The 23,641-nt window shown below is 45.1% G+C and overlaps 1 long non-coding RNA gene across 1 annotated transcript; it reads right to left on the bottom strand.

Annotated features, from left to right (window-relative positions):
- Positions 1-761: 761 nt before the first annotated feature.
- On the bottom strand, positions 762-21,606 carry LOC122465844. The gene is made up of 3 exons (XR_006290944.1): positions 21,595-21,606; positions 12,053-12,064; positions 762-1,032 (listed from the first exon to the last, which is right to left on the bottom strand). It is a non-coding gene; the product is annotated as an uncharacterized LOC122465844 (long non-coding RNA).
- Positions 21,607-23,641: the final 2,035 nt, after the last annotated feature.

Below are 23,641 nucleotides of genomic sequence, written 5' to 3'. Positions count from 1 at the left end.
TAAGGCAGAGATAAGGTTACGCTGGGCCACAATTCTGCTCCCACTGAAACTAGTAGGAGTTTTCCCATTGACTGCTCAATGGAAACAGGGTTGGATTCCCTTTCTAAACTGCAGGGTTGATTCTGGCCTCTGCTGCATCCCCTGTAGATGTACATAGGGGCTGCAAGTGATCCGCAAGAGACCAGATGAGAACTCCCCCAGAGCAGGAGTAGTGTAGGACCAGTGTAAGCAGCCCTGCTCGTCCCTCCTTCCAAAGCCCCAGTAGGGGACATGTTGCAGACCAGGCTAGAGAGCAAGAAAGAGTGGATAGGGAGTGACTGTCGCACTCAGGCTATGGAGAGTGTGGGCTGCAGTGCATTCCAAGAACAGCTGCAATAAGTTAGAGTGACCCCAGGGCTTCTCTAACTTAAACAAGGGCCTCTGTCAGCCACTGCACTAGCCCAGAATCCCAGAAACATCATGGTGACATAAAGCCACCTTTGCCCCTTCTGCCTTTGGGTTTCACCTCCCAGAAACCACAGCACAGAATCTGTCCATCTATTTATGAAATACACAATAACTGAATCATCTGTCTCGTTAGAGACAGAAGGCTGACACGATGAGACACCCACAAATACAGCTGTTTTTTTGGAAAATAAATTGTTGAAATGTATTCCTTTTCCTTTCATTGGAAAATTTCAAAACTTGAATTTTGAACCCACTCTCACCCTAGTATTTTTCAGTTTAGGGCAGGGGTTCTCAAACTTCATTGCACCGTGACCCCCTCTGACAACAAAAATTACAACACGACCCCAGGATGGGGACTGAGCCCACCCGAGCCCCGCCACCCCAGGCGGGGGCCTAAAGCCCAAGAGCTTCAGCTCCAGGCAGGGGTCCTGTAATCTGAGCCCCGCCACACAGTGCTGATGCCCTAGGTCTTCAGCTTTGGCCCCGGGCACTGGGGCTAGGGCTTTGGCACCAGGCCCTAGCAAGTCTAATGCCAGGCCTGGTGACCTCATTAAAACAGGGTCCCGACCCACAGTTTGAGAACCGCTGGTTTAGGGTATTCTCATTCTGGGTGCATGAGGGGATTGTTTGGTTAACTTTGGATGTTTCACTGGAGGACAAAACCTTTCTGGAATCCTTCAGTGCTAGAAATAAGAACTTGTACATCTCTGTTTGAAGAAGCAAACAATTAATCAAAAAAAATATTCTAAAACATTGGATTTGTTTTCACTGATTAATGTGAGTTACTGGGATGATTGGAGACATATTTCTAAATAACTTTTCACTCTCTGTTCAGCTGGGATCTCTCTTTCTGCTGCTGAACTGATGTGAACTGGAGTTTCCTTTCTGAAACATGTCCATACACTAAAGTTTGATGCTTGGGTGGCAATTTAGCCCTAGAGAATTCAAAACCTTTTGCTTAAAAAAAAACACACACACACACACAAAAAAGTAGGGATCCAAATGCAACGGAACTGTTCCACAAGATTACTTGTGGCCAGATCCTCAGCTGGTGTAAATAGATCTCCATTGCACCTATGACAATTTACACCATCCAGGGATCTGCCTATTCAAACAGGGCCAGGTGCCCTTAGTCTGAGAAGCTTTTTACTATGTTCATAGTCCCATTGGTTTCAATGTAATTAGTCACTCATTGATTAAGGGTCTATTATTTATTTGTATTGCAGTAACACCTAGGGGCCCCAACTAGGGGACCCCAATGTGCTAGCTAGTGGCTATCAGAATCTAACCTTTAATGATTCAGGTTGGACATGAGCACCTAGTCCGTGATAAGAAAAGGAGGACTTGTGGCACCTTAGAGACTAACCAATTTATTTGAGCATGAGCTTTCGTGAGCTACAGCTCACTTCATCGGATGCATACTGTGGAAATCGCAGAAGACATTATATACACAGACACCATGAAACAATACCTCCTCCCACCCCACTCTCCTGCTGGTAATAGCTTATCTAAAGTGATCATCAAGTTGGGCCATTTCCAGCACAAATCCAGGTTTTCTCACCCTCCGCCCTCCCACTATTTCCCCTTGTTTTTTCCTCCCCCCCCCCCCCCAGACGTTCTGGTTAAACTTGGATTTATGCTGGAAGTGGCCCACCTTGATTGTCATGCACAGTGTGGGGAGAGTGGTCAGTTTGGATGAGCTATTGCCAGCAGGAGAGTGAGTTTTTGTGTGTGGGGGGGGGGGGGGGGAGAGGGTGAGAAAACCTGGATTTGTGCTGGAAATGGCCCACCTTGATTATCATGCACATTGTAGGGGGAGTGGTCACTTCGGATGAGCTATTACCAGCAGGAGAGTGAGTTTGTGTGAGTATGGGGGTGGGGGAGTGAGAAAACCTGGATTTGTGCTGGAAATGGCCCACTTTGATTTTCATGCAGGTTGTAAGGAGAGTGGTCACTTTGGATAGGCTATTACCAGCAGGAGAGTGAGTTTGTGTGTGTGCATGCATCCGATGAAGTGAGCTGTAGCTCACGAAAGCTCATGCTCAAATAAATTGGTTAGTCTCTAAGGTGCCACAAGTCCTCCTTTTCTTTTTGCGAATACAGACTAACACGGCTGTTACTCTGAAATTTGTGTGTGTGGTTTTTGGAGGGGGGTGAGGGGGTGAGAGAACCTGGATTTCTGCAGGAAATGGCCCACCTTGATTATCATACGCATTGTGAAGAGAGTGGTCACTTTGCATGGGCTATTACCAGCAAGAGAGTGAGTTTGTTTGTGGGAGGGCGGAGGGTGAGAAAACCTGGATTTGTGCTGGAAATGGCCCAACTTGATGATCACTTTAGATAAGCTATTACTAGCAGGAGAGTGGGGTGGGAGGAGGTATTGTTTCATGGTGTCTGTGTATATAATGTCTTCTGCGATTTCCACAGTATGCATCCGATGAAGTGAGCTGTAGCTCACGAAAGCTCATGCTCAAATAAATTGGTTAGTCTCTAAGGTGCCACAAGTCCTCCTTTTCTTTTTGCGAATACAGACTAACACGGCTGTTACTCTGAAACTAGTCCGTGATAGAGTAGTGTGTGTCACATGGTGATGCCTACCTCCCTTTACAGTACAGAGATAGCAATCTCTGTGTGTTTATAGTACTTCGTGTGTACTTGTAATTGCTAAGAGAGAGGTTTAAGTAAAACAGTTTTTGCCCAGTGTATGCAGCTGGGAGAACTTTTTAGTCTGATATTTATTTGCTGGCACACTTGTGCCTCTTCATAATAACACTGACTCTCTGTGTTGCCAGAGCACCGGGCGCAGTCCAGATAGGATCACTGGGAACGCAGATGTACTCCAAAATGCTGACGCAGTGATTTCTCAGGTGTGCCTGACCATATTTCTTGTCTGCTTTGGTTACACATTGGGGAGGACCAGTACTAAGGCTCAGATCCTCAAATGTATCCTCAAAGATCCAATGGGAGTTAGGCACCAAAATACCTTTGAGGATCTGGGCCTAGCCTGTCTCTCTGGGCCCCTGTTCCCCATCTGTAAGATGGGGTTAATAATACACCCTTTGCTGGTCTTGTCAATTTAGACTGTAAGTTCTTAAGGGCAGAGACTGTCTCTTAATATGGATATGTATGGCACCTTCCACAAGGCCTATATTGTGATTCTGCTAATAATAATACAATGGGCCTGTTTCTCGCTTCCACTGGTTTTGCAGCAGTGTAACTCCGTTGACTTCAGGGGAGCTACTACTCATTTTACACCAGTGTAAGTCGAAGAGAAAGAGGGCCAGAGGATGCAGCCTCCTATCTAATGCTTTCTTAGCTGGATTGGTAATACCTAACTATAATTCATCTAAACCTAGTGAGGTCTCGAATGAATCAGCGAGTGGGGTCTGTAGCAAGATAAGCCCGTGTTCAATGGACCAAGGCATACTCCTAAATTAGGTGGCTTTTCGTTTTATTTACACTGAGTTTAACTTGATATGCTTGTATGCTAACTTCCTGCTCAGCTGGATACCACATAAGCATATGCCCAGTTCAATTAGGAGCAGAATGAGAAAAACCGAGCATGCTGTACATTTTAAATAAGCAAAATAAAATGCCAAAGCCATCATGCGTGTTCATATATGTGTGTGCGAGACAGAGAGAAGCAAACAGTAGACAGAGATGGCTTTCTTTCTGCCATCCAATTAAGAGAGACCCCCAATACTCAGATTTACACAGTGCTTCCAAGGTGAAGCTGGAGATCATCATTCTTTCACAGCAGCTGGAAGTTTCAGCTGGGCTCAACAGCCAAGAGCCGCCAGATTGGGGATGGTAGGGCCAGACGAAATATTAGCAATAAATCTTATCAAGCCACTTTGCTCAGCGTTCACGAGTAACAATAAATGGCCAACTGGAAGGCATGGCAGAATCCCTTTGCAAGGTCTAAGGCATGCTGCTGGGCCTTTTCAGACAGAAAGAGCTAGGAGCAGAGTTTCACAATTTTCCACCATGTGAGTAAACTTTATTTTGGATACCAGTGAGGCAATAATTGTTCTATGAGGTTGGGGGCGGGGTGTGTGTGTGTTTAGTGAAAGGAAAGTACAGCTTTCAGGCACTCAAATGATTCTATCTCTCCATGAATCAGAGGTTGAGGCAAGAGAAAAGAGAAGTGAAAACGCTTTGAAATAGAGAGTGGGATATGAACCAAAGCAGGAGACCCAGAATATGTGGTTCAAGCTAATCTACAGGGTCACCTTCCATGCAGGGCAGCTACAGTGATATTCCCTTTCTTTCGTTGCTTAAGGGGTTTTCTCTTAGCCCTAAAGTGTGATTAAAGTTTCAAAAAACCTGCCTTAGGGCAGTGGTTCTCAGCCAGGGGTCTGGGTCCCCCTGGGGGGGCTATGAGCAGGTTTCAGGGGTTCTGCACAGCAGGGCCAGCATCAGATTTGCTGGGACCCAGGACAGAAAGCCAAAGTCCCAATGCCTGGGGCTGAAGTCGAAGCCTGAGCAACAGCTTCACTTCCTAACGCTGGCCCTGGCTTTTATATGCAGAAATACGGTGGTTGTGGCACAGATGGGCCATGGAATGTTTATAGCCGGAGCAGGGAGTGCGGGGGGCTCAGAAAGAAAAAGTCTGAGAACCCCTGTCTTAGAGGGCTTAAGAATCTCAGTCTGTTTGGTTGATCAAAGATAAAGCTAAGAGGGGGGTTGAACACTGTCTGTAAGTACCTAAATAGGGGGAAGATTTCTGAGCCTGAAATTAAAGTGCAATTTTTGCACATTTTAACCTTGAGGGTAATTAACCACCAGAACAGCTGATCTAGGGATGTGATGGATTCTCTGTCTCTTCCTGTCTTTCAATCAAGACTGCCAAAAAGGTAGTTGCTAACCAGAAGTTATGGGCTTGATGCAGGAATCAGTGGCTGAAATTGTGGAGATCAGGCTAAAGCCCAGGTCCTCAAAGGGATTTAGGCACCTAACTCCAGTTGGCAGATCTGAGCCTAGATGATCAAAATAGCCCCTTCTGGCCTGAAGATCTCTGAATCTGAGGCTTGGGATCATGACGTGAGGAGCAGCCTTGTTTTGACAGACGGCTCTTTGTGGAGATCTGTTGCAGAGGGGAGAGTTAATGAGACACTTTGTAAGCTCTATGACAGGTTTCAGAGTAGCAGCCGCGTTAGTCTGTATTCACAAAAAGAAAAGGAGGACTTGTGGCGCCTTAGAGACTAACCAATTTATTTGAGCATAAGCTTTCGTGAGCTAAAGTGAGCTGTAGCTCACGAAAGCTTATGCTCAAATAAATTTGTTAGTCTCTAAGGTGCCACAAGTACTCCTTTTCTTTTTGTAAGCTCTAGGCACCCACTGCCCACATTAATTCCTTCTCCGCCCCCCTCCCTCAAGTGCAACACAAATAATGCTAGCAGCCTCTAACTGTATTTTTTAAAGCCTGTCAGGTTGTGATGATACATGAGCTCTAATTGTAAAAGAGCACTGAGGGAGACTCGTAATCAGAGTCATTAAGTCAGGTAAATACACCACCTATTTTGCTGCATTGTGTCAGCTGGCAGAATCCCAGCAGTGACACAGACAAAGGATGAATCTGGCAATTAGCAATCAGCAGGTACAAAACAACACTCCTGGTTACACAGATGAGAACCTCCGGGTTCACTGAGTCCAGTATCAGGCCTTTCTGTCAGGCAGATTCTAGGAACTTTTGCCATGGCCCCGTTTGTGGTGGTGCTGTACTCTTGTGGGAGCACATGAAGGGATCAGAACTTGAGTTTCTCTGATCACAGGAACTGCACTTGTGCTTGACCCTCACATGGGATGCACAAGAGTGTAGGTCCGATTCTCCTGGTGTGAACTGGGAGTAATGAATAGGGTGGTTTCATGAAAAACGTTTCAAAAACTGGGTTTCATTCCACTTCAGAATGAAACCAAGACCTTTCCAAAAGTTTGTGAGAAAACAAAAACGGAGAGAGAGCGCCCAGAATTACCTGTTATGGCAGTCACCTGGGAGACCCAGGTTTAAGTCCCCTTTCTGACTGATTCAGAGTGATCTGGAATGAAATGTTTTGCATCAAGTGGAGCAAGGACTTGTGCTGGTGTCTCCCATAACCAAGATGAGTGCCCTGGCACTAGGTGATTGGCTATTCTGGGATGGTGCGCACACACACACACATTTATCCTGGACCTGAGAAACTTTCCCAATGAAAATTTCGTCAAAACCATGACACACTTCCGGTTCAACAAAATGGCATTTGCCACTGGGAAAAAGTTTCATCAAACATTTTTGGACCAATTTGAGTAATGAACGTATTGACAGTGAAGTAAAATTGGTCTCGGTGAGAATCGGTTCCCCTGTGTGCCGGGGTGGGGTGGAGGTGAGGGGCCGAAGGAAAGGAAAGAGGAAGGCTCTGTAGACACCAACCTACCCTTTTTGCCCCACAGTACCCATGTATGAACCGGGGACAACCTTTTGTTTTATTCTTCTGTTTCTGTTTTTTGACATCCAACTTCATAATGACTTACCTTTTATAAACATCCCTTTCTGTATATTAGAAACAGATTCTCCAGAATCATGCTAGGCTGAAAGGAAACCCCACTGGGATGCAGACTCAAGAAATGTAAAAGCTGCATATAAAGAAACTGGAATTATAGCAGCTTGTGGGGCTTTTCCAAAGGTAGGTTGAGCCCCAAGAAGAGATTATCTAATATTTTCAGATAATAAAACTGTGGGACTTGCGTAAACAGAAAAGATGAAATAAGATCAGATTGAATGTCAGATCTGGGCCCAAAGATTTGGGTTAAAAAAACTTCCAGGCAAATAGTTGGCTTTCAGTTCCACACCCTCGAGGAAGAGAATGCCTTGGCAGAAGCTGATTCCAAAGGATTCAGTTTATGAGGGTAAATTTAACTCAAGAGGGGTTTGTATTTCTTATGGAGCTAAAGGCAGGCATGTGCCATTTGCCTCCCCACCAAGTCGCAGAGCAAAGCTGTCAGTGGCGAGAAGGCACGACCCAGGCCCAGCACAAAAATGGATTTTCACTGATTTGAAATTCCAAAGCAATCAGGCCTCCCATGTAAAACAAAATACACAGAGGGAAAGAAATGACTCAATGGATGCTGCAGCCTTGGAAGAGAGCATGGTAGTGCCATCGCATCCTCATTGCCTGACAGTCTAATGGAAACACTGAAGGGGTGTGGGGGACATGTCCTGGCAAATGCATGCATCTGAGAACTAAGGCCAGTCCTCCAATATCCACTGTGCTTCTTCCAGCCCCCAGTTCCGGCAGACAGGACCGTTCACTTTCCCATGCTGTGCTGCCCGCCATTGGCAGGCTCCCTGTCTGTTTCATATTCTGGCACCTTGAATTGGTACATGGATGCATAGAAGGGAAAGTAAATGCTGGAACTGCCCGTATGAATGCAAGTAGAAATTTGCTATCTCAGTTATGGTGAGTTTTACAGAAAACCAGCTTATCGCAGGACAGAAATCAGGTGGGCCACTGAAATTCCCTTTATCTTCAGGATTGCACTGGGGGGAATATGTACTGAGCCAAATGCGGCCGTGCCGTACCACTATCTAGGTCACCAAGCGTTTTTAGTTACTGGGCACTTGCAGAGTTGCACTAATGAGCAGTGCCAACCCAAAGGTCTTTCAAACTCAATCGGCTACAAAACAACGTATGAGGCTTATTAAAACAGCTTCCCATCAAAATTAATGGAATCATCGTTAAAAAAAAAAGGATGTAGGCGTGTTATTCTGTGGTGTAAGAGCAAATTAAATCTTCCGGGGCAGGACCTTATCCTGAATTACAATAACACTCCGAGTTGCTCTCAGGGACATGCAAATGACGTGATCCCATGGCACCCTATCAGTTGCCGTCAGGCTGGAGAGGGAAGCAATGCCAATGCAAATAAGCTTTGATTGATCACTTTTTACATTAAGGATCCATTACTAAATGCTTACTCAATTGTTGAGTCCAATAGGTCAGTGGGTTGCTTATAACCATCTGTAATACCTTGCACTGATGTGCTTATAACCATCTACCGTGCAATACTCTCATATCTATCATATGCTTGTAATAGCCATTAACCATGTATTAACCATTTACAAATGAAACCTTAATATAAAGTGGGACCTCTCTATTTTTCTTAATGCAAATGGAAGGATGGCCTTATTGTTAAGCAGTGGACTGGGACTTGGGAGAGAGGTGGGTTTAGTTCTTAGCTCTGCTACAGACTTCCCTGTGTGCTCTTGGTCAAGTCATTTAATCTCCCTGGGTCTTAATTCCCTAACTGTAAAATGTGGATTGCAATGCTCCCCATCTCCATTGCTTGTCCATTTATGCAGAAATCTTTTTCAAGGCAGGGAATGCCTTTTAATGCGTGTATGTACAGCACCAAGCACAAGGAGGCCCCATATTGGATGGAGTCTCTAGGGCCTATTGTAATACAAATAACAATCCTAATTGGGGCAGGGGAGGAGAGAGACTGAAGAAATTGGTCTCCCTTTCCCTCCTCTGGCGAGTGTTCCTCTTCCTCTAAAACCTCTGTAAAACTAGCAGTGAGATGGCAGCCAAAGTCTCTGAGTGTCTCAGCAAGGCTGGAGCAACAGCCGGAAAAACGAGCTCTGTGCCAAAGCCGAGCACATCCCTGATAAGGGACGCCTGTCTGTGGTGTGGGGCAGACCTTTCCGCCCAGCTACACTATGGGCACAGACAGAAACAGAGGTAAATACAATGGAGAGGGGACCATAAAAAAAATTAAGATAAAATGAGATTCCCTTGCCACTTAATCATGTAAATTTGGACTGTAGCTTGATGACAATGACTCAGAGGAAAACAATTACCTTATCAGCAGTTCTCAATAGACCTGGTGCCATAAATGAAAATCAATGATCAATTGACGTTCCCTATCACTTCCCTAGCGTCTATTGAAGAGTTTATTTCACCCTATCATATCTATTTCCTTTAGCATGCTCAGGATAAGGAGAGGCTGCTGACTCCTCTGAAGCTCTTTTCCCCTTTAAGAAAGTAGACTACAGGAATTCAAGCTATAACGCTCACTGTATCTTGGCTCTGAAATGGTAGCTAGTTTGCTACACTGCTTAACAGGACACCATCAATGTGAACAATCTTATTTCTGGGTAGCAGCCGTGTTAGTCTGTATCCACAAAAAGAAAGGGAGGACTTGTCTCTAAGGTGCCACAAGCCCCTAGTTAACTCTAGTTAACTCCACAAGGCCTCCTAATCTTATTTCTGTGCCATCATTTCGTCGCTACTGAGCCTGATTCTTTATTCCCTTTTACACCATTCTGGAAATATGAAGGAGTGGTAAAGCATCATTACAGCCACTCTAAAGCTCCTCGTGGACTGCCACAATGGTGCAATGGTGCCAGAGGGTCATGAGAATAATGCACACTGGTATTACAAATCGTACCTACGATCACTAGAGCAGAAAGGAGACTGCCCTGATCCTGCCTGCTGAGCAGAATGCTGGGCCTGTGCAAAGCTGCCTTGTAGTCATGAACCACAAGGGAGGACTGGGGCAGTGTGGGGTGGGCTCTGTGAGAGGAAGACTTGTCCAGTGGTTAGGGCCCTAGATTAGCACTTTGGAGACCCAGGTTCCCTTCCCTGTTTTACCACCAGCTTCTGGTGTGACCCTCAGGGAGTTACTTAGCCCCTGTGCTTCCGTTCCCCAGATGTAAAAACTGAGATAAGGGCACTGCTCTGTCTCACAGGGGAGCTGTGAGGATAAGTAAAAGATTGTGAAGCAGGTTGAGGTCTGCTGATAAACAGCACTCTGGGAGACGTAGGTGTTATTAGTGGGGAATATTCTCTATTTTCTTTCTGTCCGCCTGTTTGCTTTGTGCATCTGACAGCACTTTGTGTCTGGTGAGTTTCACCATTTCTCGTCTGTAGCCCGCAAAAGAGGGAGAAACATACTAATTGAAAAGGACCTATAAATCATCAATAGAGGAGCAGGAAAACCCTTTACTAAAAAACATATGGGACCTTTTTTTAAAAAGAAGAGAACAAATGAGGACATGCTCTTTAATGAGGGCTTTGTCAGAAAATGGTCACTTGAGGAATTAGTCAATATCAAACCACTTTAAGTTGACAGGGTCCTTTAAATGTTGCACAAGCCTGTGTTTGCCCATCTGTAGGAATGTCCAGGAGAGCTAGAATTCTTAAAGCCAGATGACGGAGTCTGTCGTCCCATCAGTGAGTGCTTACTCAGCACCCGACCGTGCCATGTTTCTCCATGTTGACTACCACCTTGCCGCACAAGTAGCCCCCCTGATTTCAGTGGGACTGTTTGTGGAATAAAGGCCTACTTACTATGAGTAAAACCAGCCCACAGCTAATCCCATTGGTTTCAATGGGCTTGCTCACATGAGTAGGATTCCACTGCCGGTGCTGTGGTTACTGATCCATTAGCTCTTGTGTGCGTAGCTTGGAATATGCTGTACGAATATAGATTCGTAGGGTGAAGTCCTGGCTTCAGCGAATGGGAGTTTTGTCATTGACATCAGTAACAGGATCTCTCCCATGGATTGCAAGGGTAGAGGGGACCATCATGAATTTCCTGCATATCACACGCCAGACAATTTCGACTGATAATTCCTGCATCAAGCTCATATATTTTGGTTGAGCTAGAGTATATCCTTTAGAAATACATATTACTGTCCTCCTCACTTCCCAACTTCTTGGAAAATGAAAATGTATGGTGTATTACTTTTTCCCCAGTTTCTTTTGGTGCTTGCAATATATTTCTCTGACTCCTGTGGAACGCAGAGGGGAAGATGAGTTGCAGACAATGGAAGTGTCACTAAGTTAGAGTGTGTCTACACTGCCCTCACGGAGTATGATTGCAGCTCGAATAGAAATCCCTGCGCTAGCTTTCATCTAGCTAGCTCTGGTACTGGAGCAGTGAAGCCACAGCAGCACGTGCTTTAGTGTGGACTGTACAAGCCCATCCAGAATTCTGTGCAATTACTCGTGTAACTAGCCCACGCTGAAGTGTGCCTCTCCAGTACCAAGCTAGCTAGATTAAAACTAGTTTGGGTCCATCTACACGAGCTGCAATCATGCTCCATCACTGCAGTGCAGACATACCTTTAAGATCTCAGTTCCTTCTCTGGGCTGCTTCTGGGGCAGGACAGCTGCACAGGTGAAATGGTGAAAATGGACCTAGAAAATGGAATGGAGATGGGATGGGGGTGTTGAGCTGTGGGTCCTAATGCTTCAGCCCATGTTGCATCCCTATTATTAGTATATATATTTATTTGCCTGCGGGCTCTGTTCTTGTGTTAGGTGCTGTCGAAACACATCACAAAAAGGTGGTCCCAGTAGAGCTGGTTCTCAAAATCTTCATTGTGTATTGTGGAAAATTAAAAGAAAAATCGTTTCAAATACATTTCCCACAGTTCCCCACCCCCCTGGTTTTTTCCATGTTGCTCCTCCTTTCCCTGGCTTTTTCCTGGGGAAAAATCAAAAACTTAAATGTATTTTGTTTGGTGTTTTTAATTTAAAAAAAAAATTGAATGAAACTAAAATTTTCAACCAAAAAAATTTAGTTAGAAAAAAAATCCCACTTTTTGTCAAAAAATGTTTTGGACCAGATCTAGCCCCTAGTTAACTCTAGTTTTCTCTACATCTAGTGAGATCTTTAGCTGTCTTAACCTGAGACATATTTGCTTTGAACTATCATTTTTTTTATGATTAGTTCCCTGGGGATTCTTTTTTCCTAATGAATTTGGTTTAATCTAACATGGTCTTCATTAGACGATGGTTGGCTGTGATGCTAAGCATGGCCAGACCCTAGTCAGAATAACTCTAATGTCTGAACTCAAGGTAGGAGTAAGCAGGGAAGATTGAGCTAAGTACGGAGTGGAAGGGAAATACCCAAAGTTTGCTGCAATAAGCATGTAGGTGCAGGGAGAGCCATGACACCTGTAGTGGGTTTGTATTTGATATATTATTTTTTCAGTAGACACTGGGCCTGATTCTCATTCACACTAAAATCCCTTTCCGTTGCCAGAATGGCATAAAGGGGCCTTAGAGCAAAGAAGAATTAGGCTCACCCCACCCCCACCCCCATATGTCATTGTGTTAGGAGGTCATGCTATCGGGTTCTTTCTTTTTTGTCCTGCCATTAGGCACCTGCATGCCACTAACAAGTGTAAAAAGAAAAGGAGGACTTGTGGCACCTTAGAGACTAACAAATTTATTTGAGCATAAGCTTTCGTGAGCTACAGCCCACTTCTCAGTGGAAAATACAGTGGGGAGATTTATATACACAGAGAACATGAAACAATGGGTGTTACCATACACACTGTAAGGAGAGTGATCACTTAAGATGAGCTATTTCCCCTTGTTTATTCCCCCACACACACCCCCCACTGTTCCTCAGACCCTCGTTGTCAACTTTTGGAAATGGCCCACCTTGATTATCACTACATAAGGTTCCCCCCGCACACACCCCCCGCTCTCCTGCTGGTAATAGCTCACCTTAAGTGATCACTCTCCTTACAGTGTGTATGCATCCAGTGAAGTGAGCTGTAGCTCACGAAAGCTTATGCTGAAATAAATTGGTTAGTCTCTAAGGTGCCACAAGTCCTCCTTTTCTTTTTGCAAATACAGACTAACACGGCTGCTACTCTGAAACCAGCTCACTTTGCAGTTCCCAAAAATGTTGGCTGTGAAAGCAGAACCAAGGTATGTGGTATGAGTTTTGATCATATTTTATCCTGTCATTAGCTAAATAGAATTACTGGTGCTCTAAATTACTCCAATTTTAGGCTGGTGTAACTCCAGTGAAATCCAAGGAAATCCCCTGGACTCAGTAGAATGTATATGGCCCTAATCTAGTAAAGCACTTAAGCACATGCTTCACTCTAAGCATTTGAGTAGTCCCACTGACTATGAGTAGTCCCAGGGACTGTCACTTACTATGTATTTGTCCAGCACCAACCACAATGGGGGGAACTGATCGAATGTTAAATAATAATACTCATGTGCTTAAAGCTAAGCATGTACCTAAGTGTTTTGCTGGATGGGGCTTGTGTGATAGCTGGAGCATGAATTAAGATTTTATTGGTGCAGCTGGTCTACACACACATATGAAATCAGCTCTACCTCGTGGGCTCCATTCCCTCCCATTGCTTGCACTCTGCCACCGGCATTTGTACATATCAGGTAGAAAACAAGGCAAGGAGAGAGAAAAAAACCAGGAAGATAGCAAAAGACAGAAGTCTGTGTGTTTGCTGCCAGCTATTCTAAGGTAAAGGCCATAGAGTGGAGATTTTGCTGTCTCCTACCTGACTGCACGGAATATCAGGACTTTAGCCTAACAACTCAGTCAGAGGGTGAAGACACTGAACTTGGGACTCAGGTTCTCCCGATAAAGGGAGGTGCACCGGGCAGAGCAAGAGCTGGAATCTACCTTTTACACACAGAGAGTAATCCCAGTTTCGTGCTGATATTTAAAAGATCTTTGCCCTTTAGCTCAAACAGGAAATCTTAAAATGGAAAATATGCAGCATAAAGGAAGGGGTGAGGCTCACTTGAAACGTAAGAATGTACATGGGGATAGGAAACAACAGGTTGTTAAGAAAATAAAATTCAGCTTTAAAAAAATCAAGGCCCAATATAGAATTTTTTTCCATTTTGGGTCAGGAATATTAATATTTTTTCTAGGTTTTGCAGTCAGCAGAGCAAGTTTTGCAAGCAAGCAGGGAAAACTCTTTTTTTCCCCTCTCTTGCTCTTATTTTTTCGTTCCTCTGTTCACGGGCTGGCTCTGAACAGAAATTTGACATGCAAGAGGGAAAAAAACTAAACACAATGAAGGTGCATTTCAAACAGATCAAGAGGAAGGAAAAACGGGGAGATGAGCTGAACTCCCAGTCGGCCTCCATTCTGTAATGCATTCCATCTTGGTGGACCCTTTCACTCAGATGGAGATCCAGAATGTGGGACAGATCCTCAGCTGGTGTAAATTAGCGTAGCTCTACTGAAGTCGGGGATGCACATTTACACCAGCTGAGGGAGGATCTGGGCCACTGACTTCAATGGGGCTGCGTGCAGGTACATAAGACTGTCTATTCAGAGCTCCTTGCAGGATCAGGGCCTGTAATTGCCTCTAAACACAGGGATCACCAGGTAATTCTATTGCGGCTATTACATCAATGCTGTTGTTAGCTGAGTTGCTGAGGGTACGTTTATTTACTTGCCCAACTGCCGCACTTGGTAAACTGCCTTGCTTTCTTTATTTGCTTGCAGAATCCAGATGCCATATAAAGGCAATGGCAAGAGAGGAAGAAGTTAACTCAGTATCATTAATACTATTTGCAGTAATATCCTCTAATGCTAATTAAAGAAACAGCTAACGCCAAGACATACACTGTCCCACAAGCCAACTGGGAACCCTCCCAACCTGTTGGCAAGGCAGCCTGGGAGAGCACTGGAAAGCCTCAGGACTGCAAACATGAACAATGACACCGAGTCTACAAGCCATTGGTCTAGATTATCTCTAGAAGCTCCCCGGTGGTGGCTGTGCCTGTATACTCCTGTCATTGCATCCAGCAGCAGTTAGAATAGGATTAAAGGACAAGTACTGTCCTTGGCCTCGAGCCCATGGAGGCTGTTTGCCAATCGTACAACCCTCCTTTCACTCTCAGGGCTGTATTGGACTTATCAGTAATTCACTGTCGCCATGGCACCAAAGCAGGAGGCCAGATGCTCAGCTGGTGTAAATCAGTGGAGCTCCTTTGGCTTCAGTGGAATCACGCTTGTTGACCCCAGCTGCGTATATGGCCTCTAGTCTCTCTCTCTTGCTTTCACCAACATGGCTGCAGATCTGCTGTAGTGTCCTGATTTTACACCAGATCAGTCCTCCTCTCATTTGTCACAGCTTTACCCCAGTGTAATTCCATTGGCTTCCGTGGAGTCACCGCTTTCTTACGCCTCCCTTGGGCTGCCAGACTGCCGCTGCGCTCCGGGGTTCCCTCCAGCGTGTTGGGAGGCTGTGGCACGGGTGCTAATTCCAAGCTGCATCAGGTGATCCCCACGCTGGGTTGTGTTCTACCAGTCGTATATGGCCCCCGCCACCATCTGTGTATTCATCCACCTCGCACCCCGACGCGGTAGGGTGGCGCTGTTACCCCCAGCGTACAGATGGGAAGTAAGGCACAGAGAGGCTAAATGACTTGCCCAAGCTCACACAGAAAAGCTGTGGCAGATGGAATTGAACCATTAGGCTAGTGCACTAACCCCTGTACCATACTTCTTCTCCTTGTGCATCACGGACCACACAGAGCAATTTGCCCCGAACTGGGGCCTCTGGTCACAGCCCTGTTTCTATATTGTCTGCCTGCTCTGCCACCTGGTGCTTGTGCAGAGAGGATGGTACCTCCTCAGCATGAGTAAGGGAGACGAATAGCAACTTCCCAGCTCTCTAAAGCACAGTCATCCCAGTGCCCGTGAAGCTGTGACACGTCAGCACAGTTATTCCTTCACTTACTCTGTCCCCAATGGCATCTCCAAGGGGACAACAAAATATGTGACAAGGAAGGAGAAGTTACAAGCTTTTCTGTGTCATTTTACTTCTTTGTGTCTCTCAGAATCTGATTCATGGATTTCCATTGGGAACAGTCGCGCACTGGAGAGTCTCAAAGTCAAGGCTTAGGTTATGTGGTTGTCTAAAGTCAGGTGTTCTGCCAAGGCTCATCTAATGGAGCTCAACTGTTTGACTGGCAGGAGAGATGATTGAAAAGATTTCAGCTACCTTGTAACAATCGACATTCTCTTCATTTGTGTTAATGCAGAAAATTCACCCTCCTGCATGAAGCCAATTGTTTGTTTTCCTCTCCGGTGGAGCAGCACTGTGTCTTTGCTGTGAGCGTCTGCAGTGTTCTGTTTCATAAAACAACCGGATGTTTTGCGGCTATACAAATGTGTAGTGGATTCTCATCAAAATTAATAGGGCACTTAGAGCTGTTTGCTCGACTGATCAAACAATTATAAGCCTCTCGTTCTGAATGTAGAGTGCCTTGAACAGTCTAAGAGCAGTGTAGCCACTCCAACGCAAAACCTTAGTGGTGACAGGATAAGTACAAATTACCCCACTTTTCAGCAGGGGTTAGCTCCACCAGTGCAAATAGGTGCTTTTCCTCTCTGCACTAGTGGGTTTGCCCTGGTGCAGACAGACTACTGACTGGCCAACAGCTGGATAGAACTCAGGCAAATTCCCAGTAAAGATAAGGCCTGAATCATCTGACATTTAGGACATGCCTGACTAACCTGATTGCCTTCTGACGAGATAACCGGCTCTGTGAATGAGGGGAAAGCAGTGGACGTGTCACTCCTTGACTTTAGCAAAGCTTTTGACACGGTCTCCCACAGTATTCTTGCCAGCAAGTTAAAGAAGTACGGGCTGGATGAATGGACTATAAGGTGGATAGAAAGCTGGCTAGATTGTCAGGCTCAACGGGTAGTGATCAATGGCTCCCCATGTCTAGTTGGCAGCCGGTATCAAGCGGAGTGCCCCAAAGGTCGGTACTGGGGCCGGTTTTGTTCAATATCTTCATTAAAGATCTGGAGGATGGCGTGGATTGCACCCTCTGCAAGTTTGCAGATGACACTAAACTGGGAGGAGTGGTAGATACGGTGGAGGGTAGGGATAGGATACAGAGGGACCTAGATAAATTAGAGGATTGGGCCAAAAGCAATCTGATGAGTTTCAACAAGGACAAGTGCAGAGTCCTGCACTTAGGACTGAAGAATCCCATGCACCGCTACAGACTAGGGACCGAATGGTGAGGCAGCAGTTCTGCAGAAAAGGACCTAGGGGTTACAGTGGATAGAAGCTGGATATGAGTCAACAATGTGCCCTTGTTGCCAAGAAGGCTAACAGCATATAGGGCTGTATAAGTAGGGGCATTGCCAGCAGATTGAGGGATGTGGTCGTTCCCCTCTATTCGGCATTGGTGAGGCCTTCTCTGAAGTACTGTGTCCAGTTTTGGACCCCACACTACAAGAAGGATGTGGAAAAATTGGAAAGCATCCAGCAGAGGGCAACAAAAATGATTAGGGGACTGGAGCACATGACTTATAAGGAGAGGCTGAGGGAACTGGGGATGTTTAGTCTACGGAAGAGAAGAATGAGGGGGGATTTAATAGCTGCTTTCAACTATCTGAAAGGGGGTTCCAAAGAGGATGGATCTAGACTGTTCTCAGTGGTACCAGATGCCAGAACAAGGAGTAATGGTCTCAAGTTATGGTGCGGGAGATTTAGGTTGGATATTAGGAAAAACTTTTTCACTAGGAGGGTTGTGAAGCACTGGAATGGGTTACCTAGGGAGGTGGTGGAATCTCCATTCTTAGAGGTTTTTAAGGCCTGACTTGACAAAGCCCTGGCTGGGATGATTTAGTTGGTGTTGGTCCTGCTTTGAGCAGGGGGTTGGACTAGATACCTCCTGAGGTCCCTTCCAGCCCTGATATTCTATGAGTCTATGATTCTATGCTGCAATTCTCTTCTTTTTAGGATGGTAGCTGAAGAAGCCACTTTGGCTCAGATCACTTCTTGCACTCTGCTATTTAACTGTGCTGCTTGACCACTGTGGGTCAGAGGTTCAAGAGAGCTCTGGGCCAGAATTCCAAGTGCTCAGCACCTACCACTAAGGCCAGATTTCCAAAAGAACTGAGCTCCCATTTAGGCCCTTAAAGCGCTCAGCGGTCTCACTGGTTTGTCCAGAGCTCAGCATATTGGGTGCAGAGCACTGTCTGAAAATCAGGCCTCTCATCTGTGGTGCCTGAATGGGAGCTGAGCTCTTTTGGGAATCTGGCTTTGTGTGGCCTCTGAACTGTTTCTCCTGCCCACCCTTGGGGGATGGTAGCCCACGTACTCTGCATGTGCATTGTCTGTCTGACCAGCACCTCTAGAGGATTTCAAAGGATCACATAACCTAGACATAGAGTTTTTCTCTGAGGTCCTTTGGGAGCGATGGCAGTGCCAGGACCTACCACCAGCACTGTGTGAGGATCCACAGCTCCTGAACCCCGGTCCGATGCCATCTGGAAGTTTGCTAGTAGCTCACGGGTTGAATGGCCAATGGAACCCTGGCCTCCCCAGAGGCATAGCACATGGTTGTATCGACTGGAGAAGGGCCCAGCCCCACTGATTGGTCGGGCTGTGCTATTTAAACCAGAAGGAGACACAGGAAGTTGTCTGTGTGGGTGAGTTCATGGCTGCTATGTTGGACCCTGACTTCTTATCTGACTCCTGGTTCCTGCTTCCCTCACCTGCTCCTGGTTCCTGTCTCTGTTCTCAGCTTCAAACTTCACCAACAACCTGCAGCTTTTCTCTCTGACTCTGATTCCAGCTCTGATATTGGCTGTGGTCTTTGGCCACTGACTCCAGTTCTGACCTTTGGCTCCGATTTCTGGCTCTGACTCTGGCTTCACCTGGCATCCCACCTCTGACTCTGGTTCTGACCCTCAGTTCTGTTTCATGACTCCTGGCTCCTTCTCCAACCATTAGCCCTTGCTCTTCCTCCGACCACTAGCTGAGACTGCTCATGTCCTGGTCCCTAAACTGAGCTACCAGGGTGGGAGGAAGAAAAAAGGTACCCAGCAGCCTCCACATGGCTCTATTCTGTGGGTGGGGTCTTGCTATTTCAGATCTCTTTTGCCCATAGTAGCTGTATGGTATTCGTTCAGGGCTTCAACAACCCTTGTGTTGCAATGGAGGCAGAAGGACTGGGGGTGCCTTCGAGGGGATGGGAGAGCCATTATGTCCTCAGCAGGGGTGATTAATTACTGATGGCCTAAAGCATGGTTTAGCGCCATTAAACCCAGCTGGTCACTACTGTCCCAATAAATGCTCCACACCGAAGGAGACTAGTGCCATTTTAAAAATGGGAAAATAATACAGGTGTATGGATTTTTTTAATGGGTGTTGCAATTGCAGTTTAGTATGTGCAGATATTTCTGGAGAACTAATTACCTTTACATTCCCTCGTCAGGCTGACTGAATCATCTCTTCGCACTGCATTTGGTTTATAAGTTCTGTTCCTTGTACTTCAGTCAGGTAAAGCAAAGTGAATAACTTTTTAAAATGTAAAGTAAGTCTAACAACCCTCTTAAGAGCTTTTGTTTTAGATTCACTGTAACTTGAGTTCTTTTTAGGCTCATGAGCGGGATAAATTTGGAAAGCGTATTATAAAAAAGGGAAGTGAGGTCACTCACACAACACAAATTTTCTCAGGACTGCTTTTGATCAAACATTTTAATTCAAGTTTTTAGACTCACTTGTTCATGTCTGATATGATGGGGTAACCTACTGTAAAAGAGCAGATTGGTCAAACAGTGATGGGAAGTACCCAGAAGGGAAAATACTTGTAACGAACTGAAGTAAATGAAATGAAGTGTAAAAAGAGAATTCAGAACAGGCTTTTAAATTACTAATTTCAATCACTAACTTTGTTATGAGGGGGAAAAGGCACCTCTTTCCTTGGGTCATTCGATAGTTTAAAAAATGAATAACTACATTCAGCTAACTATAGTTTTAATTCAAAGATATTTAAAAATTATAATCTTGCCTGTCATTATTATTTGTATTTCTTTTCAAAAACACCTTGTTGCAACAGATCGACTCAAGATTCAAATCTCTGCTCCTTTTTATGGAGCTAGATGGTAGCTGAGCTGTTGGCCAGGCCCTGTCTGCAGCCTCCATAATCATGACAATTAAACACAAAGATCATTTATAATCCGGCTACTGTATTAACTAATTTCTTCAAATGCAGCCCATGCTCAACGTCTCAAGGGATCTGAACTACATGAAAAGTCTGAAGAGTTTGTGTTGTTTTTAAGGCCAAAAAAAAGATCTGAAACCCAGTCCCAGCTTCCCCACAGGACCCACTTTTAACTTAATTTTAACTCATAAACTAGTTAACTGGAAGTGCTCAGAAAGTTCATTCTGTTCTCAAAGAGTAAGCGCCATCGTACTGAGGAAGATACACTGGAGTCTTCTGATCTCACCAAGTGGCTGAATCCCAGCGTTCAGCTTTCACTCTGGAGCCGGACCTGGCACCTCTGCCAGTGGGCAGGTTCTTTACAATACAGAGGAAGATGGAGGGCTTGATCCTCATTCATGCTAAGGCCAACTCTGCCCGTGTAAAAGGGCCTTGAAGTGGCTGTAAAATTCTCCATTCTAGTTCATGGGAATTCATATAAAAATATGAAGCAGCTTTGAAAATCTTAGCCTTGGTGCATCCGCTCCCTAACAGCGCAGGAGCTGACATGGGACCAGATTATGGAACATCTTACTCATGTCAGTGAGCAGCTACTCTCACGAATTGTCCCGTTTACCTCGCTGGGACTACTCATATAGGTACCTGCGTAGCAATATGAATAAGAGGTTCACCATCTAGCCCTGAGAGATGTACCGTGAATAAGTCTAGTTACTTTAAAGCTGAACAGTGCCTACGGGCCACTGGCCTGTATTAGAGGAGAAATCTTTCTTGTTGTCCCCTGGTGTTTAGGGAGATATACTAGCTCCTACACCCTTCCGGAAGGTGCAACAACTGCTTCCCCTTGCACCTCACTTCCTGGACACTCACAAAACAATCTGCCAGAATCCAACCCTTAGACTGCACTAAGAAACAGTCTTAGTTAGGGCCAAATTCTGTGTTCTCACACACCCTGTGTAATCCAATTGACACCAGCTGGCTGACTCGTGTGTAAGGTGAGCTGGATTTGACCCAATATCTTCTAGTATATTTAATGTCAGTATTTATATTTAAGGAAAAGCTGATGTACTGTGACAAGGGATCATACAAGTAAGCTTAGCTAGACAGATTACATCAGTCATCACTGTCGTGCTGTTACCTGGTGCCTCCCCCATCTGTTTCTCATGTCCACCTGCTGTTTCCCATTTAGTAGTTGGATTATAAACTCTTTGGGGGCAGGGACCATCTTTTTTTATTTAGCGGTATAGACAGCCCCTAACGGATGGGGTCCTGATCCCAAATTGGGGCCATCAGGTACTGCCGTATGCCAGATAATAAGCAGGATGAACTCTTGTAAAGTTGGAGCTGTTAAACCAAATTTTCTCTGAAGAGAGTATTGTATTATGGGTCCAGTGATGAGAACTGAAAAGACAACAGGGTAAGAGGGGGTGGAGGGGAAGCTAGGAATGGAACTAATCCATACACATTTACTGGGGCGGGAACTGATCCATATTTCATTTCCAGGGAGTTGTGTGCTAGTTGTAAAATTGCTTACAGATACGGGGTCTGTTTCTCTATTATCTTTCACCTTGAGGTGTTGTTTACACCAGTGCAGAAAGGGTGTAAAGCACTAGCGGAGCGAGATGATAGTGTTTTACACCCACTTCGCCTTTACTTTGTCCTGGTGTAAATGAGGTGGAAGGTAGGGGAGAATCCAGCCTGCTTTGTCTAATTTTAGCTGCTCATAACAGTTTATTGCAACCAGAAGCAATTAGTCCAGTATGGACTAGCTGATGCCACTGCTGTTGAGAAGAGGACAAAGTTTAACAGCTCTTGGCAAGAGCCTTCTAACTACCTCACTAAATGAATCTGCCAGCACATCCGGATTTGAAATGTACCAGATCACTGTGACGTATGGGGTTTATGGCTGTGCACAGCTTGGCATTATCCTCTAATGCACATTGCCTGGGGAAATGTATCATCTTGTCCCTAATAACAAAAATAACGAAGATGTCAGTTCTGGTTTTCATTTCTTGTCTAGGGAAATTAATAAGGACTTCAATTTGTTGCAGGCCAGCATGATACAACATGTAAGCATGTGAGCTGTGAAAAATAACATGTCTTCACTCTGATTTTCAAAACCCTTTGGACTAAATTGATGCTAAACTACAAAAATGCAGCCACGGCGTGATGGCACTGTGAAATTGTCCGAGTTCATAAAATGGGGGGAGCTGGTCTGCTCAATAGTTGGTGGGAGAGCCAGGGTGCTGTACATTAGGAAGCAGTGTTGGGGGTTCATTAGAGCCTCCACTGATCCAGTGACTCATGGTATTGAGAGGTATAGTGCTGCTAAACTTGCCATAATCTGCAGGAGACTTATAGCCTTGAAGTTAGTAGATCATGTGCGTTGACATCTCCCAGACTGCTTTAGTTTTAATTTCTACCAATATTTACCTTTGAAAATGGCCAGGGCTCTGTAGAAACCAAGTCAGCGGACACTTCTGATGGAGTCGTGTTAAACCAGCACAGTCCCCTGCTCTCCTGGCTACACCCATTGCCTGGACAGAACTGCCCTGTGTCACTTTTAGGACAGGATCAGCCTTCTACAAACTTCTCCTTCCATTCAAGGGCAAGTGAGGATGCTGTTTCTTTGTGCCCCTCTTGTCTCTTTCTCTGCCAGTCTTTCTGCCGCTGAGGAACTGTCCAAAGCTCTCCAAGTTGCTGAATCTGACCCTGTTTGCTTTCTTCCAGATCAGAGAATTGGAATCCATATTTGAGCATTTCTAGCATGATGTTGCCCTGCCTTGATTTTTCAGGTAGACACCAGTACGTGTTATTTACACAGACATTTTGCTCCCAGGTTTTATTGCTTATTTTGTGATGTTTTAGGTGAGGTCAGAGCCTTTACAATATACGTACAATTGTCTCCCCGACTTTAGTTCAGATTTCTCCCCAAAGAGAGAGCACTGGTGATGGGAGGACCACATACACATCGTGATGTATAATCTAGCTGTTCCCTTCCATTACTCCACTAATGCTATGGGGACACCCTAACAAAACACAGGAAGGCTCAGTCCGTATCTCCAATAGCCACTTTCTCCCCCTCTTTTAAGGCTGTTTTTATCTGATCATTTATTTTAATTAGAGGGAAAAACAGAATTTGACTTTTTTTGGTAGTTTCAGATGCTTTATTCCAATCCTGTAATTAAAAATAAAGAGCATCATTGTTTAAACCAGTATGTAGTAGGTCTTTAGTCTGTCATGTAGATTAGTAACATTCTGTGGTTATCTACAGAGGTTAAAAACATTCAGCCAAGTTAAGTTACCTTTGAAAAGCCATCATTGTGAATTGTGAAGGATTTAGGCATTAGAAAAGTTTCACCAGTTTAACAGAATCAATATAGTTAAACCTGTGTACCCTCCCTCCGACCCCAAATGTAGACAAATTTAAACCACTTTAACACTTGTTTAATTTGTCT

Source organism: Chelonia mydas, chromosome 5, assembly GCF_015237465.2.
Source record: "Chelonia mydas isolate rCheMyd1 chromosome 5, rCheMyd1.pri.v2, whole genome shotgun sequence".
In the NCBI taxonomy this organism is placed as follows: domain Eukaryota; kingdom Metazoa; phylum Chordata; order Testudines; family Cheloniidae; genus Chelonia; species Chelonia mydas.
This window is presented reverse-complemented; position numbering and strand designations above follow the sequence as displayed.